General features: G+C 43.3%; 1 protein-coding gene across 5 annotated transcripts in view; it reads right to left on the bottom strand.

Annotated features, from left to right (window-relative positions):
* The window catches only part of LOC141121699 (uncharacterized), a 33,594-nt gene extending 14,665 nt beyond the window's left edge, over positions 1–18,929 (bottom strand). For 2 of the 5 annotated variants that reach the window (XM_073611408.1, XM_073611413.1), the window contains exons 1-2: positions 18,773–18,929; positions 14,538–14,610 (exon numbers count right to left, since the gene is read on the bottom strand). The gene's annotated coding sequence lies outside the window, so the exon portion shown is untranslated. Of the gene's footprint in view, positions 1–987; positions 1,011–14,421; positions 14,447–14,537; positions 14,611–18,772 lie in introns of those variants that run through there. The other 3 variants (XM_073611410.1, XM_073611412.1, XM_073611409.1) reach the window with 3 other exon arrangements.
* Between the last annotated feature and the right edge of the window lie 259 nt (positions 18,930–19,188).

Genomic DNA, 19,188 nt, shown 5'->3' with positions numbered 1-19,188 from the left:
TCATGCGTCAACGCAAACGGCAAGGAGGAGCTCCATAGTAGCCGTAGCGTGAGAGGTGAAGTACACGCACTACCCCGGGCAGCGCCTATGAAGACGCTGTACGGGAAAGTGCGGAGGCATGGCGCCGAGGTGCAGAGGTTAACGCCCACTCCCGTCATAGGGTGAGACGGGAGAGGGAGAGAAGCTAGGCACCTCGCAACCCCGGAGTGAGAACAAGACACTAATGGCTAAGATGCAGGAGCTAGAATGTCTCTAAGGCTGTTACATGGAGAAGGATTAGCATTCAGCTGGTATAATGAGCCATTAATAAGGGACTACACTCGTTGTAAATGTGTGATCAAAGAGGTATATACCTAGATCTAGTTAATCTGCCTATGCAGGCTCAAATAAAAAATGTAAATAGAGATAAATATAAACTGCACTAGAACTTAATTCTATGGATATTTGTGAATAATGAATAGATACAATTGTGTGTAAGGTAGGGTAAATGGGGTCACAGATTATGCTGGGTGTCTTCCACCCTGAATTCCATTAGAACAAACAATACATAATAAAAAAACAAAAAGTGACCCTGAACTCCCCTAATATAACAGAGACATACCTCCATCCCTGGACAATATATACAAATAAAAGAAACGGACATGGGACTTTAAATGAGGTCTGTCTCTGTAATAAGGAATAATGTAGCTAAATATATTGTTACATAAATAAACACTTTTGGTAATAACCAATCCCCTGTGGGTAGTTCCTATCATGGATATCCCAAACAAATATTACGTGTGTACAATATAGGCACGATATAACCATATTCAATGCGCAATAGTCACATATTTATTCAAGTATAAACAAAGGAACATGATTGGTATTAAAAACAATAGTGAATAAAAAATCTGATACATAGTTATAATAATCATAAACAATACATGATAGAGTATAAAGTTAAACAGAGTATACTGAAATGAATTCATCATAATATAAGCCATAAACCTGGCATCCTTGAGTATGGACTCAACGCGTTTCATGGCGTTTAAAGCCAATCGTCAGGAGTAGGATGCTATAAAGATGAACAAAATAAGGAAAAAATAAGTAAATGGACCTAGGTACAATGTACAGATACCTACAACTCTATTGAGGGGGTAAATTATTGATGGTACTTAACCTGTAGTGTATCTCCAAAAACACATGAGCCTGCAGTAGCTAAACATAGCCAAGAGTAGTATGTCTCCTCCGGGGTTGAGGCGGGAGAACCCAGACCAATGACAGTCCCTCACCGCAATGCCCGATGGGTCGGGCACAACGAGTGGGGGATCACGAGGCCAAACAACCGGGGGCAGGGGCGGACGACCACCAAACAGAAAGCAGAGTAAAGGTCTAAAAGCCCAAGGTGTGTTGATATGCCTGAGTAATGGGTCCATCCGAGGAAGGAATGTCCATATGGTGACCCTACAAAATATATATAGCAAGCACACTAAGTATAAGATAATATATTGGGTATATATGAATAGAAATTGCTAAGAAAAGGTATAAATGAATAAGTGTATGAAGGTAAGTAATTGTATGTGTTGGTATGTAAAGGTATAATGTATCAATAAGTGTATGTAAAGAAATATATGTGTATGGATCTATGGTCCTAGGGAAAAACCCTGTTTACCTGGAGATCTGGTAAGGTTGAGTATAACTCGTCCCAAATGGAGAGAGCAAACTGAAGGCAGCCATCGGCTCCCTCACGGCTGAAGTACCCGTGCAAAGGGGGTGGGACCCCGCCAACGTCATGCGTCAACGCAAACGGCAAGGAGGAGCTCCATAGTAGCCGTAGCGTGAGAGGTGAAGTACACGCACTACCCCGGGCAGCGCCTATGAAGACGCTGTACGGGAAAGTGCGGAGGCATGGCGCCGAGGTGCAGAGGTTAACGCCCACTCCCGTCATAGGGTGAGACGGGAGAGGGAGAGAAGCTAGGCACCTCGCAACCCCGGAGTGAGAACAAGACACTAATGGCTAAGATGCAGGAGCTAGAATGTCTCTAAGGCTGTTACATGGAGAAGGATTAGCATTCAGCTGGTATAATGAGCCATTAATAAGGGACTACACTCGTTGTAAATGTGTGATCAAAGAGGTATATACCTAGATCTAGTTAATCTGCCTATGCAGACTCAAATAAAAAATGTAAATAGAGATAAATATAAACTGCACTAGAACTTAATTCTATGGATATTTGTGAATAATGAATAGATACAATTGTGTGTAAGGTAGGGTAAATGGGGTCACAGATTATGCTGGGTGTCTTCCACCCTGAATTCCATTAGAACAAACAATACATAATAAAAAAACAAAAAGTGACCCTGAACTCCCCTAATATAACAGAGACATACCTCCATCCCTGGACAATATATACAAATAAAAGAAACGGACATGGGACTTTAAATGAGGTCTGTCTCTGTAATAAGGAATAATGTAGCTAAATATATTGTTACATAAATAAACACTTTTGGTAATAACCAATCCCCTGTGGGTAGTTCCTATCATGGATATCCCAAACAAATATTACGTGTGTACAATATAGGCACGATATAACCATATTCAATGCGCAATAGTCACATATTTATTCAAGTATAAACAAAGGAACATGATTGGTATTAAAAACAATAGTGAATAAAAAATCTGATACATAGTTATAATAATCATAAACAATACATGATAGAGTATAAAGTTAAACAGAGTATACTGAAATGAATTCATCATAATATAAGCCATAAACCTGGCATCCTTGAGTATGGACTCAACGCGTTTCATGGCGTTTAAAGCCAATCGTCAGGAGTAGGATGCTATAAAGATGAACAAAATAAGGAAAAAATAAGTAAATGGACCTAGGTACAATGTACAGATACCTACAACTCTATTGAGGGGGTAAATTATTGATGGTACTTAACCTGTAGTGTATCTCCAAAAACACATGAGCCTGCAGTAGCTAAACATAGCCAAGAGTAGTATGTCTCCTCCGGGGTTGAGGCGGGAGAACCCAGACCAATGACAGTCCCTCACCGCAATGCCCGATGGGTCGGGCACAACGAGTGGGGGATCACGAGGCCAAACAACCGGGGGCAGGGGCGGACGACCACCAAACAGAAAGCAGAGTAAAGGTCTAAAAGCCCAAGGTGTGTTGATATGCCTGAGTAATGGGTCCATCCGAGGAAGGAATGTCCATATGGTGACCCTACAAAATATATATAGCAAGCACACTAAGTATAAGATAATATATTGGGTATATATGAATAGAAATTGCTAAGAAAAGGTATAAATGAATAAGTGTATGAAGGTAAGTAATTGTATGTGTTGGTATGTAAAGGTATAATGTATCAATAAGTGTATGTAAAGAAATATATGTGTATGGATCTATGGTCCTAGGGAAAAACCCTGTTTACCTGGAGATCTGGTAAGGTTGAGTATAACTCGTCCCAAATGGAGAGAGCAAACTGAAGGCAGCCATCGGCTCCCTCACGGCTGAAGTACCCGTGCAAAGGGGGTGGGACCCCGCCAACGTCATGCGTCAACGCAAACGGCAAGGAGGAGCTCCATAGTAGCCGTAGCGTGAGAGGTGAAGTACACGCACTACCCCGGGCAGCGCCTATGAAGACGCTGTACGGGAAAGTGCGGAGGCATGGCGCCGAGGTGCAGAGGTTAACGCCCACTCCCGTCATAGGGTGAGACGGGAGAGGGAGAGAAGCTAGGCACCTCGCAACCCCGGAGTGAGAACAAGACACTAATGGCTAAGATGCAGGAGCTAGAATGTCTCTAAGGCTGTTACATGGAGAAGGATTAGCATTCAGCTGGTATAATGAGCCATTAATAAGGGACTACACTCGTTGTAAATGTGTGATCAAAGAGGTATATACCTAGATCTAGTTAATCTGCCTATGCAGACTCAAATAAAAAATGTAAATAGAGATAAATATAAACTGCACTAGAACTTAATTCTATGGATATTTGTGAATAATGAATAGATACAATTGTGTGTAAGGTAGGGTAAATGGGGTCACAGATTATGCTGGGTGTCTTCCACCCTGAATTCCATTAGAACAAACAATACATAATAAAAAAACAAAAAGTGACCCTGAACTCCCCTAATATAACAGAGACATACCTCCATCCCTGGACAATATATACAAATAAAAGAAACGGACATGGGACTTTAAATGAGGTCTGTCTCTGTAATAAGGAATAATGTAGCTAAATATATTGTTACATAAATAAACACTTTTGGTAATAACCAATCCCCTGTGGGTAGTTCCTATCATGGATATCCCAAACAAATATTACGTGTGTACAATATAGGCACGATATAACCATATTCAATGCGCAATAGTCACATATTTATTCAAGTATAAACAAAGGAACATGATTGGTATTAAAAACAATAGTGAATAAAAAATCTGATACATAGTTATAATAATCATAAACAATACATGATAGAGTATAAAGTTAAACAGAGTATACTGAAATGAATTCATCATAATATAAGCCATAAACCTGGCATCCTTGAGTATGGACTCAACGCGTTTCATGGCGTTTAAAGCCAATCGTCAGGAGTAGGATGCTATAAAGATGAACAAAATAAGGAAAAAATAAGTAAATGGACCTAGGTACAATGTACAGATACCTACAACTCTATTGAGGGGGTAAATTATTGATGGTACTTAACCTGTAGTGTATCTCCAAAAACACATGAGCCTGCAGTAGCTAAACATAGCCAAGAGTAGTATGTCTCCTCCGGGGTTGAGGCGGGAGAACCCAGACCAATGACAGTCCCTCACCGCAATGCCCGATGGGTCGGGCACAACGAGTGGGGGATCACGAGGCCAAACAACCGGGGGCAGGGGCGGACGACCACCAAACAGAAAGCAGAGTAAAGGTCTAAAAGCCCAAGGTGTGTTGATATGCCTGAGTAATGGGTCCATCCGAGGAAGGAATGTCCATATGGTGACCCTACAAAATATATATAGCAAGCACACTAAGTATAAGATAATATATTGGGTATATATGAATAGAAATTGCTAAGAAAAGGTATAAATGAATAAGTGTATGAAGGTAAGTAATTGTATGTGTTGGTATGTAAAGGTATAATGTATCAATAAGTGTATGTAAAGAAATATATGTGTATGGATCTATGGTCCTAGGGAAAAACCCTGTTTACCTGGAGATCTGGTAAGGTTGAGTATAACTCGTCCCAAATGGAGAGAGCAAACTGAAGGCAGCCATCGGCTCCCTCACGGCTGAAGTACCCGTGCAAAGGGGGTGGGACCCCGCCAACGTCATGCGTCAACGCAAACGGCAAGGAGGAGCTCCATAGTAGCCGTAGCGTGAGAGGTGAAGTACACGCACTACCCCGGGCAGCGCCTATGAAGACGCTGTACGGGAAAGTGCGGAGGCATGGCGCCGAGGTGCAGAGGTTAACGCCCACTCCCGTCATAGGGTGAGACGGGAGAGGGAGAGAAGCTAGGCACCTCGCAACCCCGGAGTGAGAACAAGACACTAATGGCTAAGATGCAGGAGCTAGAATGTCTCTAAGGCTGTTACATGGAGAAGGATTAGCATTCAGCTGGTATAATGAGCCATTAATAAGGGACTACACTCGTTGTAAATGTGTGATCAAAGAGGTATATACCTAGATCTAGTTAATCTGCCTATGCAGACTCAAATAAAAAATGTAAATAGAGATAAATATAAACTGCACTAGAACTTAATTCTATGGATATTTGTGAATAATGAATAGATACAATTGTGTGTAAGGTAGGGTAAATGGGGTCACAGATTATGCTGGGTGTCTTCCACCCTGAATTCCATTAGAACAAACAATACATAATAAAAAAACAAAAAGTGACCCTGAACTCCCCTAATATAACAGAGACATACCTCCATCCCTGGACAATATATACAAATAAAAGAAACGGACATGGGACTTTAAATGAGGTCTGTCTCTGTAATAAGGAATAATGTAGCTAAATATATTGTTACATAAATAAACACTTTTGGTAATAACCAATCCCCTGTGGGTAGTTCCTATCATGGATATCCCAAACAAATATTACGTGTGTACAATATAGGCACGATATAACCATATTCAATGCGCAATAGTCACATATTTATTCAAGTATAAACAAAGGAACATGATTGGTATTAAAAACAATAGTGAATAAAAAATCTGATACATAGTTATAATAATCATAAACAATACATGATAGAGTATAAAGTTAAACAGAGTATACTGAAATGAATTCATCATAATATAAGCCATAAACCTGGCATCCTTGAGTATGGACTCAACGCGTTTCATGGCGTTTAAAGCCAATCGTCAGGAGTAGGATGCTATAAAGATGAACAAAATAAGGAAAAAATAAGTAAATGGACCTAGGTACAATGTACAGATACCTACAACTCTATTGAGGGGGTAAATTATTGATGGTACTTAACCTGTAGTGTATCTCCAAAAACACATGAGCCTGCAGTAGCTAAACATAGCCAAGAGTAGTATGTCTCCTCCGGGGTTGAGGCGGGAGAACCCAGACCAATGACAGTCCCTCACCGCAATGCCCGATGGGTCGGGCACAACGAGTGGGGGATCACGAGGCCAAACAACCGGGGGCAGGGGCGGACGACCACCAAACAGAAAGCAGAGTAAAGGTCTAAAAGCCCAAGGTGTGTTGATATGCCTGAGTAATGGGTCCATCCGAGGAAGGAATGTCCATATGGTGACCCTACAAAATATATATAGCAAGCACACTAAGTATAAGATAATATATTGGGTATATATGAATAGAAATTGCTAAGAAAAGGTATAAATGAATAAGTGTATGAAGGTAAGTAATTGTATGTGTTGGTATGTAAAGGTATAATGTATCAATAAGTGTATGTAAAGAAATATATGTGTATGGATCTATGGTCCTAGGGAAAAACCCTGTTTACCTGGAGATCTGGTAAGGTTGAGTATAACTCGTCCCAAATGGAGAGAGCAAACTGAAGGCAGCCATCGGCTCCCTCACGGCTGAAGTACCCGTGCAAAGGGGGTGGGACCCCGCCAACGTCATGCGTCAACGCAAACGGCAAGGAGGAGCTCCATAGTAGCCGTAGCGTGAGAGGTGAAGTACACGCACTACCCCGGGCAGCGCCTATGAAGACGCTGTACGGGAAAGTGCGGAGGCATGGCGCCGAGGTGCAGAGGTTAACGCCCACTCCCGTCATAGGGTGAGACGGGAGAGGGAGAGAAGCTAGGCACCTCGCAACCCCGGAGTGAGAACAAGACACTAATGGCTAAGATGCAGGAGCTAGAATGTCTCTAAGGCTGTTACATGGAGAAGGATTAGCATTCAGCTGGTATAATGAGCCATTAATAAGGGACTACACTCGTTGTAAATGTGTGATCAAAGAGGTATATACCTAGATCTAGTTAATCTGCCTATGCAGACTCAAATAAAAAATGTAAATAGAGATAAATATAAACTGCACTAGAACTTAATTCTATGGATATTTGTGAATAATGAATAGATACAATTGTGTGTAAGGTAGGGTAAATGGGGTCACAGATTATGCTGGGTGTCTTCCACCCTGAATTCCATTAGAACAAACAATACATAATAAAAAAACAAAAAGTGACCCTGAACTCCCCTAATATAACAGAGACATACCTCCATCCCTGGACAATATATACAAATAAAAGAAACGGACATGGGACTTTTTGTATATATTGTCCAGGGATGGAGGTATGTCTCTGTTATATTAGGGGAGTTCAGGGTCACTTTTTGTTTTTTTATTATGTATTGTTTGTTCTAATGGAATTCAGGGTGGAAGACACCCAGCATAATCTGTGACCCCATTTACCCTACCTTACACACAATTGTATCTATTCATTATTCACAAATATCCATAGAATTAAGTTCTAGTGCAGTTTATATTTATCTCTATTTACATTTTTTATTTGAGTCTGCATAGGCAGATTAACTAGATCTAGGTATATACCTCTTTGATCACACATTTACAACGAGTGTAGTCCCTTATTAATGGCTCATTATACCAGCTGAATGCTAATCCTTCTCCATGTAACAGCCTTAGAGACATTCTAGCTCCTGCATCTTAGCCATTAGTGTCTTGTTCTCACTCCGGGGTTGCGAGGTGCCTAGCTTCTCTCCCTCTCCCGTCTCACCCTATGACGGGAGTGGGCGTTAACCTCTGCACCTCGGCGCCATGCCTCCGCACTTTCCCGTACAGCGTCTTCATAGGCGCTGCCCGGGGTAGTGCGTGTACTTCACCTCTCACGCTACGGCTACTATGGAGCTCCTCCTTGCCGTTTGCGTTGACGCATGACGTTGGCGGGGTCCCACCCCCTTTGCACGGGTACTTCAGCCGTGAGGGAGCCGATGGCTGCCTTCAGTTTGCTCTCTCCATTTGGGACGAGTTATACTCAACCTTACCAGATCTCCAGGTAAACAGGGTTTTTCCCTAGGACCATAGATCCATACACATATATTTCTTTACATACACTTATTGATACATTATACCTTTACATACCAACACATACAATTACTTACCTTCATACACTTATTCATTTATACCTTTTCTTAGCAATTTCTATTCATATATACCCAATATATTATCTTATACTTAGTGTGCTTGCTATATATATTTTGTAGGGTCACCATATGGACATTCCTTCCTCGGATGGACCCATTACTCAGGCATATCAACACACCTTGGGCTTTTAGACCTTTACTCTGCTTTCTGTTTGGTGGTCGTCCGCCCCTGCCCCCGGTTGTTTGGCCTCGTGATCCCCCACTCGTTGTGCCCGACCCATCGGGCATTGCGGTGAGGGACTGTCATTGGTCTGGGTTCTCCCGCCTCAACCCCGGAGGAGACATACTACTCTTGGCTATGTTTAGCTACTGCAGGCTCATGTGTTTTTGGAGATACACTACAGGTTAAGTACCATCAATAATTTACCCCCTCAATAGAGTTGTAGGTATCTGTACATTGTACCTAGGTCCATTTACTTATTTTTTCCTTATTTTGTTCATCTTTATAGCATCCTACTCCTGACGATTGGCTTTAAACGCCATGAAACGCGTTGAGTCCATACTCAAGGATGCCAGGTTTATGGCTTATATTATGATGAATTCATTTCAGTATACTCTGTTTAACTTTATACTCTATCATGTATTGTTTATGATTATTATAACTATGTATCAGATTTTTTATTCACTATTGTTTTTAATACCAATCATGTTCCTTTGTTTATACTTGAATAAATATGTGACTATTGCGCATTGAATATGGTTATATCGTGCCTATATTGTACACACGTAATATTTGTTTGGGATATCCATGATAGGAACTACCCACAGGGGATTGGTTATTACCAAAAGTGTTTATTTATGTAACAATATATTTAGCTACATTATTCCTTATTACAGAGACAGACCTCATTTAAAGTCCCATGTCCGTTTCTTTTATTTGTATATATTGTCCAGGGATGGAGGTATGTCTCTGTTATATTAGGGGAGTTCAGGGTCACTTTTTGTTTTTTTATTATGTATTGTTTGTTCTAATGGAATTCAGGGTGGAAGACACCCAGCATAATCTGTGACCCCATTTACCCTACCTTACACACAATTGTATCTATTCATTATTCACAAATATCCATAGAATTAAGTTCTAGTGCAGTTTATATTTATCTCTATTTACATTTTTTATTTGAGTCTGCATAGGCAGATTAACTAGATCTAGGTATATACCTCTTTGATCACACATTTACAACGAGTGTAGTCCCTTATTAATGGCTCATTATACCAGCTGAATGCTAATCCTTCTCCATGTAACAGCCTTAGAGACATTCTAGCTCCTGCATCTTAGCCATTAGTGTCTTGTTCTCACTCCGGGGTTGCGAGGTGCCTAGCTTCTCTCCCTCTCCCGTCTCACCCTATGACGGGAGTGGGCGTTAACCTCTGCACCTCGGCGCCATGCCTCCGCACTTTCCCGTACAGCGTCTTCATAGGCGCTGCCCGGGGTAGTGCGTGTACTTCACCTCTCACGCTACGGCTACTATGGAGCTCCTCCTTGCCGTTTGCGTTGACGCATGACGTTGGCGGGGTCCCACCCCCTTTGCACGGGTACTTCAGCCGTGAGGGAGCCGATGGCTGCCTTCAGTTTGCTCTCTCCATTTGGGACGAGTTATACTCAACCTTACCAGATCTCCAGGTAAACAGGGTTTTTCCCTAGGACCATAGATCCATACACATATATTTCTTTACATACACTTATTGATACATTATACCTTTACATACCAACACATACAATTACTTACCTTCATACACTTATTCATTTATACCTTTTCTTAGCAATTTCTATTCATATATACCCAATATATTATCTTATACTTAGTGTGCTTGCTATATATATTTTGTAGGGTCACCATATGGACATTCCTTCCTCGGATGGACCCATTACTCAGGCATATCAACACACCTTGGGCTTTTAGACCTTTACTCTGCTTTCTGTTTGGTGGTCGTCCGCCCCTGCCCCCGGTTGTTTGGCCTCGTGATCCCCCACTCGTTGTGCCCGACCCATCGGGCATTGCGGTGAGGGACTGTCATTGGTCTGGGTTCTCCCGCCTCAACCCCGGAGGAGACATACTACTCTTGGCTATGTTTAGCTACTGCAGGCTCATGTGTTTTTGGAGATACACTACAGGTTAAGTACCATCAATAATTTACCCCCTCAATAGAGTTGTAGGTATCTGTACATTGTACCTAGGTCCATTTACTTATTTTTTCCTTATTTTGTTCATCTTTATAGCATCCTACTCCTGACGATTGGCTTTAAACGCCATGAAACGCGTTGAGTCCATACTCAAGGATGCCAGGTTTATGGCTTATATTATGATGAATTCATTTCAGTATACTCTGTTTAACTTTATACTCTATCATGTATTGTTTATGATTATTATAACTATGTATCAGATTTTTTATTCACTATTGTTTTTAATACCAATCATGTTCCTTTGTTTATACTTGAATAAATATGTGACTATTGCGCATTGAATATGGTTATATCGTGCCTATATTGTACACACGTAATATTTGTTTGGGATATCCATGATAGGAACTACCCACAGGGGATTGGTTATTACCAAAAGTGTTTATTTATGTAACAATATATTTAGCTACATTATTCCTTATTACAGAGACAGACCTCATTTAAAGTCCCATGTCCGTTTCTTTTATTTGTATATATTGTCCAGGGATGGAGGTATGTCTCTGTTATATTAGGGGAGTTCAGGGTCACTTTTTGTTTTTTTATTATGTATTGTTTGTTCTAATGGAATTCAGGGTGGAAGACACCCAGCATAATCTGTGACCCCATTTACCCTACCTTACACACAATTGTATCTATTCATTATTCACAAATATCCATAGAATTAAGTTCTAGTGCAGTTTATATTTATCTCTATTTACATTTTTTATTTGAGTCTGCATAGGCAGATTAACTAGATCTAGGTATATACCTCTTTGATCACACATTTACAACGAGTGTAGTCCCTTATTAATGGCTCATTATACCAGCTGAATGCTAATCCTTCTCCATGTAACAGCCTTAGAGACATTCTAGCTCCTGCATCTTAGCCATTAGTGTCTTGTTCTCACTCCGGGGTTGCGAGGTGCCTAGCTTCTCTCCCTCTCCCGTCTCACCCTATGACGGGAGTGGGCGTTAACCTCTGCACCTCGGCGCCATGCCTCCGCACTTTCCCGTACAGCGTCTTCATAGGCGCTGCCCGGGGTAGTGCGTGTACTTCACCTCTCACGCTACGGCTACTATGGAGCTCCTCCTTGCCGTTTGCGTTGACGCATGACGTTGGCGGGGTCCCACCCCCTTTGCACGGGTACTTCAGCCGTGAGGGAGCCGATGGCTGCCTTCAGTTTGCTCTCTCCATTTGGGACGAGTTATACTCAACCTTACCAGATCTCCAGGTAAACAGGGTTTTTCCCTAGGACCATAGATCCATACACATATATTTCTTTACATACACTTATTGATACATTATACCTTTACATACCAACACATACAATTACTTACCTTCATACACTTATTCATTTATACCTTTTCTTAGCAATTTCTATTCATATATACCCAATATATTATCTTATACTTAGTGTGCTTGCTATATATATTTTGTAGGGTCACCATATGGACATTCCTTCCTCGGATGGACCCATTACTCAGGCATATCAACACACCTTGGGCTTTTAGACCTTTACTCTGCTTTCTGTTTGGTGGTCGTCCGCCCCTGCCCCCGGTTGTTTGGCCTCGTGATCCCCCACTCGTTGTGCCCGACCCATCGGGCATTGCGGTGAGGGACTGTCATTGGTCTGGGTTCTCCCGCCTCAACCCCGGAGGAGACATACTACTCTTGGCTATGTTTAGCTACTGCAGGCTCATGTGTTTTTGGAGATACACTACAGGTTAAGTACCATCAATAATTTACCCCCTCAATAGAGTTGTAGGTATCTGTACATTGTACCTAGGTCCATTTACTTATTTTTTCCTTATTTTGTTCATCTTTATAGCATCCTACTCCTGACGATTGGCTTTAAACGCCATGAAACGCGTTGAGTCCATACTCAAGGATGCCAGGTTTATGGCTTATATTATGATGAATTCATTTCAGTATACTCTGTTTAACTTTATACTCTATCATGTATTGTTTATGATTATTATAACTATGTATCAGATTTTTTATTCACTATTGTTTTTAATACCAATCATGTTCCTTTGTTTATACTTGAATAAATATGTGACTATTGCGCATTGAATATGGTTATATCGTGCCTATATTGTACACACGTAATATTTGTTTGGGATATCCATGATAGGAACTACCCACAGGGGATTGGTTATTACCAAAAGTGTTTATTTATGTAACAATATATTTAGCTACATTATTCCTTATTACAGAGACAGACCTCATTTAAAGTCCCATGTCCGTTTCTTTTATTTGTATATGAGGCAGGTTTTATCTCGAAAAACACAAGCAAGAGTGTATTATCTGTGAATAGCCACAAATATTTTATAGTGTCTAGAGTAGACACTTTGTAAGATGCTCAATGAAGGGGAGAAGAAGAAGAAGAAAAAAAAAAAAAAGAGGCAGGTTTTATCTTGAAATAAATACATTATTAGGTTGTATTATCTGAGTTCTAATAGCCAGAAATATTTTAGAGTGGTAAGACGGTATGTAAGCAGATTGTATAAGCCACAACTAAAAAGATTGAGATGAGGCAGGTTTTATCTGGAAATAAACATTACCTTGTATTATAGGAGAGACAAATAGCCAGAAACATGTTATAGGCTGGATAAGCCGATTAATTGGCCTGTAATTTAAGAGGGACATTTTTTTTTTTTTTAATCAATAATTTGTATTTATTTTATCAAACAAATACAAATCAATTGAAGTTGCTGCATATATTATACAACATTTGTAATACAAAAACTGACAAGGCAAGAATGTAAAATTTAAATTTACCCTTCAGGCTGAAATATTGTGACCATTCACCTAAGCAATTAGTCAGTGTAGAGCAACTTTTAAGAGGCACATTTTTTTTTTCTTGAATACAAATTGGAGTGTATTTTTTGTGAGGCAACAGTCAGGGATATACAGTATTATAGTGGATGAATTGTATGCAAGCTGCTTGGTTAAGCAACAACTTAAAAAGGTAGAGGCAAGAGAGGTTTTTTATCTTGAAATACACATTACAGTGTATTATCTGAAAGACAATGGTAACTAATATTTGTTGGTGGCTGGACAGTATGATATTAACTTGGCTAAACTGCAAGCAATAGGGTCAGATGGTGCAGGTTTGATCTTGAATCGAACATTAGAGTGTCTGAGAGACAAAAGCCAGAAATACATTAGTGACTGCATGCACACCTCATTGTTAGGATGGAATTAGAGAAGGAGAAATGAATCGGGGTTTATCTTGAAATGAAACTTAGTGTATTATCTTCAAAACTATAGCCAAGGTTATTTAAAGTGTCTGGACAGTCTGTAAGCCATTGAGTTAGGCCACAATTTAAGAGGTATGGTATGACTGTAGGTAATAGATGCAAGAGTGGGGTTGCAGATGGTATGATGGTGGAGAGGATGTGCAAGTGAGGAATTTGAAGGGCATGAGAGGGGTGTATGAAAGGGTGGAGGGTATGGCAGAGGGCAGTATGTAAAGGAGAGGAGTGTGGAGGGTATGGCAGGGGGCGGTATGTACAGGAGCGGAGTGTGGAGGGTATGAAAGTGGGCAGTATGTAAAGGAGAGGAGTGTGGAGGGTATGACAGGAGAGGAGTATGAAGTGTATGATAGTGGGCAGTATGTACAGGATTGGAGTATACATACACAGGTATATCCTTATCATTCACCGCAAGGAGGAAGAGCCGGTCACAGGTCACATTGATGTGTCTATAGCAGGGACCGGAGCCCTGTACAATGAATAGGATATCCGCCAGACTTACTTGATCTGACATGGAGAAAATCCCATGCTGTCCCTATGGTGGCCGTGTGTTCAGGATGGAGAATCTGTTCAGCCTGTTGGAACAGGATGCAAAATAACTGAAAACAGGAAGTGTTGTAGAGACAGGAAGTGACACGGAACAGGAAGTGACACGGGGCAGATTAATACAGAGGGTGCAGTATGGAGTGCAGACACTAGATGGCACTGTTCCAATTAGCTAAAAAGCATAAAACACCCCAGAAAAATAAATAAAAAGTTGAAAAACAAAAAAGGCAAAAGAAGACAAGAAAATTTGAAAAGACCACAATAAAAAAAAGGACAAAACACATTCCCCTTGGGAATTCATGCTGTCCATATTTAACTGTTGGGGAACAACCGAAACAGCAAAATAAAATGAAAATAACGAAGAAAAATAAAGAGAAGTGATTGGTATGTGAGGTCAGGTGACTGGAGAGACAGAGAACATATAATGTAATTGTGTGAATATCAGCAAGTTGTGTGTATGAAAAAGAGAAATGAAATGAAGGTAGAAGCAGAAATGAAGGAAATGAGGTTCTGGTAAGAAGCACGATAGTGATAAATCAGTATGAAGCCCCCCGGGGTTCTTCGTATGTTAGGTGTGGATCCAGAAGGAGTGATGATGAAGTAGATCTCTCTCCTCCTCTATGGGGATCAGGAATGTCATTGATGACCATGTCACGGAGTTGGTGGATTGGATGATTTGCCCCCAAACACTGGTCGGGCTGTTGCTATTAGTGATGAGGTGAGCTGCCCTGGGTTCGGGTGGAATGGAGTTTATGAAACTTTAAAGAAGTTTGGATGCCGAACTTGGATCCCAATGAAAAAAAGAAAAATCGGTGGAAGCCGAATCTGTCAAATTATAAATACCCATTTCCTGGGCTAATAGGCATGGAGGTGTCAGAAAACAGCATGGGGGATGGGCACTGCCCTGGGGAACATGAAAAAAACAAACCAAAAAAGTTAAAAATCTCTTTCAGCCAGGAGCAGGGATTTCTTCTAAATACTTAAAGTGAAACATTCAGCCAGCCTGCAACATATGGAACTGACCGCATCTAACAGATCATATTAAGGCCGGGGGGGATTACACATTGCACACATTTACTGATATATATGTAAGCTCCAGTGGCCACAACTACCCCCCCCCCCCCCCACTATTACCTGCAGTCCGAACTCTATACATTTTGATGCAGGCTGGCTGGTAAGTAAGCTGGGAAGTTTTGTTTGTGTGCATTTACATTCATATTTCATTTTTTTACACTTTTTTAACCACTTGTCCTCTGGAAGATTTACTCCCCTAGATAATCAGGCCATTTCTTGCGATACGGCACTGCGTTACTTTAACTGACAATTGCGCGGTCGTGTGACGTTGCACCCAAAAAAAAATGTCCTTTTTTTCCCCACAAATAGAGCTTTCTTTTGGTGGTATTTGATCACCTCTGCGGTTTTTATTTTTTGAGCTATAAACAAAAAAAAGAGCAACAATTTTGAAAAAAAAAACAATATTTTTTACTTTCTGCTATAAAACATCCAATAAAAATTAAAAAAAAAAAAAATGTAAAAAAATCTAATTTATTTATCAGTTTAGGCCAATATGTATTCTGCTACATAGGCATAGACAAAATCCACTCCCCTCCAGTCAGAACGGTGATCTGCCTTGTTTACATCAGTAGAGCTCCGTTCTGTGTCTCTGCCTAATGATCGGTGGGTGCCGGAGGACATTGAGTACCGTGCACCCACCGATGGGCTGCTCCCACATCCACCCCCTACCCAGAAGTGTGGGATCACATATATATAAGTAATCCGGCACACAGCTGCCACCTTGTAGCAGTAAACCTGTTATAGGGCGGAAGGTAAGTGGATCATTGTGTTGCAGGCTGGCTGGGAAGTGAGCTGGGAAGTTTTGTTTGTTGTATTTTGAAGCTTTAAAGGTCCTTTACAGGTTATCAGTTTAGAGTTAATGATGAATGATGGGCCTAGAATTATTATCACTGTGATGTTTGCAGTGATTCCTCACATGTACGGTGCAATCTCCATCTACATATGTGTGCGTTTACCTTTGTATATCATTTACACTTTCTTTTTTATTTAACTTTACTGATCTCACAAGGTGTGAACAATACATCTCATGATAGCTTTAGACAATGACAAGTACTCTTTATGGAGCCTCCAAGGGTCTATTAGACCCCTGATGTCTCCGGTGCCTTTCATAGCAGCTAATGAAGGTCAGATAGTGTTTGATTAGATGGTTTCCCGGCTGTACTGGACATCACTGACACTGGAGGAGAGGAAATCCTCCCCGCTTCCGGCTTCATTCCTCAGAGGAGATCGGATGAGTGCTTACTATGGGGGGTATGTGATCTGTGTGTGAAGGAGGGGGAGGGTATGTCATCTGTGTGTGAAGGAGGGTAGGTGATCTGTGTGTGTGTCCCACCTGTAGTCCCCTCCATGGTCCCCCATCCCAGTGTCCCCCCTGTACTCCCCTTCATGGTCCCCTATCCCAGTGTCCCCCATCCCAGTGTCCCCCCCTGTACCCTCCTCCATGGCCCCCATCCCAGTGTCCCCCCTGCACTCCCCTCCATGGCCCCCTATCCCAGTGTCCCTCCTGTACTCCCCTCTATGGCCCCCAATCCCAGTGTCCCCCTGTACTCCCCTCCATGGTCCCCCATCCCAGTGTCCCCCCTGTACTCCCCTCCATGGTCCCTCATCCCAGTGTCCCCCTGTACTCCCCTCCATGGCCCTTGATCCCAGTGTCCCCCCTGTACTCCCCTCCATGGTCCCCCATCCCAGTGTCCCCCCCTGTACTCCCCTCCATGGTCCCCCATCCTAGTGTCCCCCCTGTACTCCCCTCCATGGTCCTCCATCCCAGTGTCCCCCTGTACTCCCCTCCATGGTCCTCCATCCCAGTGTCCCCCTGTACTCCCCTCCATGGTCCTCCATCCCAGTGTCCCCCCTGTACTCCCCTCCATGGTCCCCCATCCCAGTGTCCCCCCTGTACTCCCCTCCATGGTCCTCCATCCCAGTGTCCCCCTGTACTCCCCTCCATGGTCCTCCATCCCAGTGTCCCCCCTGTACTCCCCTCCATCCCAGTGTCCCCCCTGTACTCCCCTCCATGGTCCTCCACCCCAGTGTCCCCCTGTACTCCCCTCCATGGTCCTCCATCCCAGTGTCCCCCTGTACTCCCCTCCATGGTCCCCCATCCTAGTGTCCCCCCTGTACTCCCCTCCATGGTCCTCCATCCCAGTGTCCCTCCTGTACTCCCCTCCATGGTCCCCCATCCCAGTGTCCCCCCTGTACTCCCCTCCATGGTCCCCCATCCTAGTGTCCCCCCTGTACTCCCCTCCATGGTCCCCCATCCTAGTGTCCCCCCTGTACTCCCCTCCATGGTCCCCCATCCCAGTGTCCCCCCTGTACTCCCCTCCATGGTCCCCTATCCCAGTGTCCCCCCTGTACTCCCCTCCATGGTCCTCCATCCCAGTGTCCCCCCCTGTACTCCCCTCCATGGTCCCCCATCCCAGTGTCCCCCCCTGTACTCCCCTCCATGGTCCTCCATCCCAGTGTCCCCCCTGTACTCCCCTCCATGGTCCCCCATCCTAGTGTCCCCCCTGTACTCCCCTCCATGGTCCCCCATCCCAGTGTCCCCCCTGTACTCCCCTCCATGGTCCTCCATCCCAGTGTCCCCCCTGTACTCCCCTCCATGGTCCCCCATCCCAGTGTCCCCCCTGTACTCCCCTCCATGGTCCTCCATCCCAGTGTCCCCCCTGTACTCCCCTCCATGGTCCCTCATCCCAGTGTCCCCCCTGTACTCCCCTCCATGGTCCCCCATCCCAGTGTCCCCCCTGTACTCCCCTCCATGGTCCTCCATCCCAGTGTCCCCCCTGTACTCCCCTCCATGGTCCCCCATCCCAGTGTCCCCCCTGTACTCCCCTCCATGGTCCTCCATCCCAGTGTCCCCCCTGTACTCCCCTCCATGGTCCCCCATCCCAGTGTCCCCCCTGTACTCCCCTCCATGGTCCTTCATCCCAGTGTCCCCCCTGTACTCCCCTCCATGGTCTACATCCCAGTGTCCCCCCTGTACTCCCCTCCATGGTCTACATCCCAGTGTCCTCCCTGTATTCCCCTCCATGGTCCCCCATCCCAGTGTCCCCCCTGTACTCCCCTCCATGGTCCCCCATCCCAGTGTCCCCCCTGTACTCCCCTCCATAGTCCCCATCTTACCCAGTCCATCTGGAAGTTTCTCCTTCAACTTCTTGTCTGTCTCAGTCTGATCGCAGCTCCATGTGACAAAAGGAGGTGGAGGAGGGGCATCACCTGTTTTCTTGTAGCTCAGAGAGGGGGAGGGGTGTCCTCCATGTTTTTGTAGCTCAGAGAAGGGGAGGAGTTTCCTCCATTTTCCTGTAGCTCAGAGAAGGGGAGGTGTTTCCTCCATTTTCTTGTAGCTTGGGGGTGTCCTCCATTTTCTTGTAACTCAGAGAGGGGGAGAGGTATCCTCCATTTTCTTGTAGCTCTGATAGGGGGGAGAAGTGTCCTCCATTTTCTTGTAGCTCAGATAGGGGGTGGGGTATCCTCCATTTTCTTGTAGCTCAAAGAGGGGGAGGAGTTTTCTCCATTTTCTTGTTGCTCAGGGGGAGGGT

The sequence above is a fragment of the Aquarana catesbeiana genome, unplaced genomic scaffold (genome assembly GCF_042186555.1).
Source record: "Aquarana catesbeiana isolate 2022-GZ unplaced genomic scaffold, ASM4218655v1 unanchor228, whole genome shotgun sequence".
NCBI lineage: Eukaryota > Metazoa > Chordata > Amphibia > Anura > Ranidae > Aquarana > Aquarana catesbeiana.
This window is presented reverse-complemented; position numbering and strand designations above follow the sequence as displayed.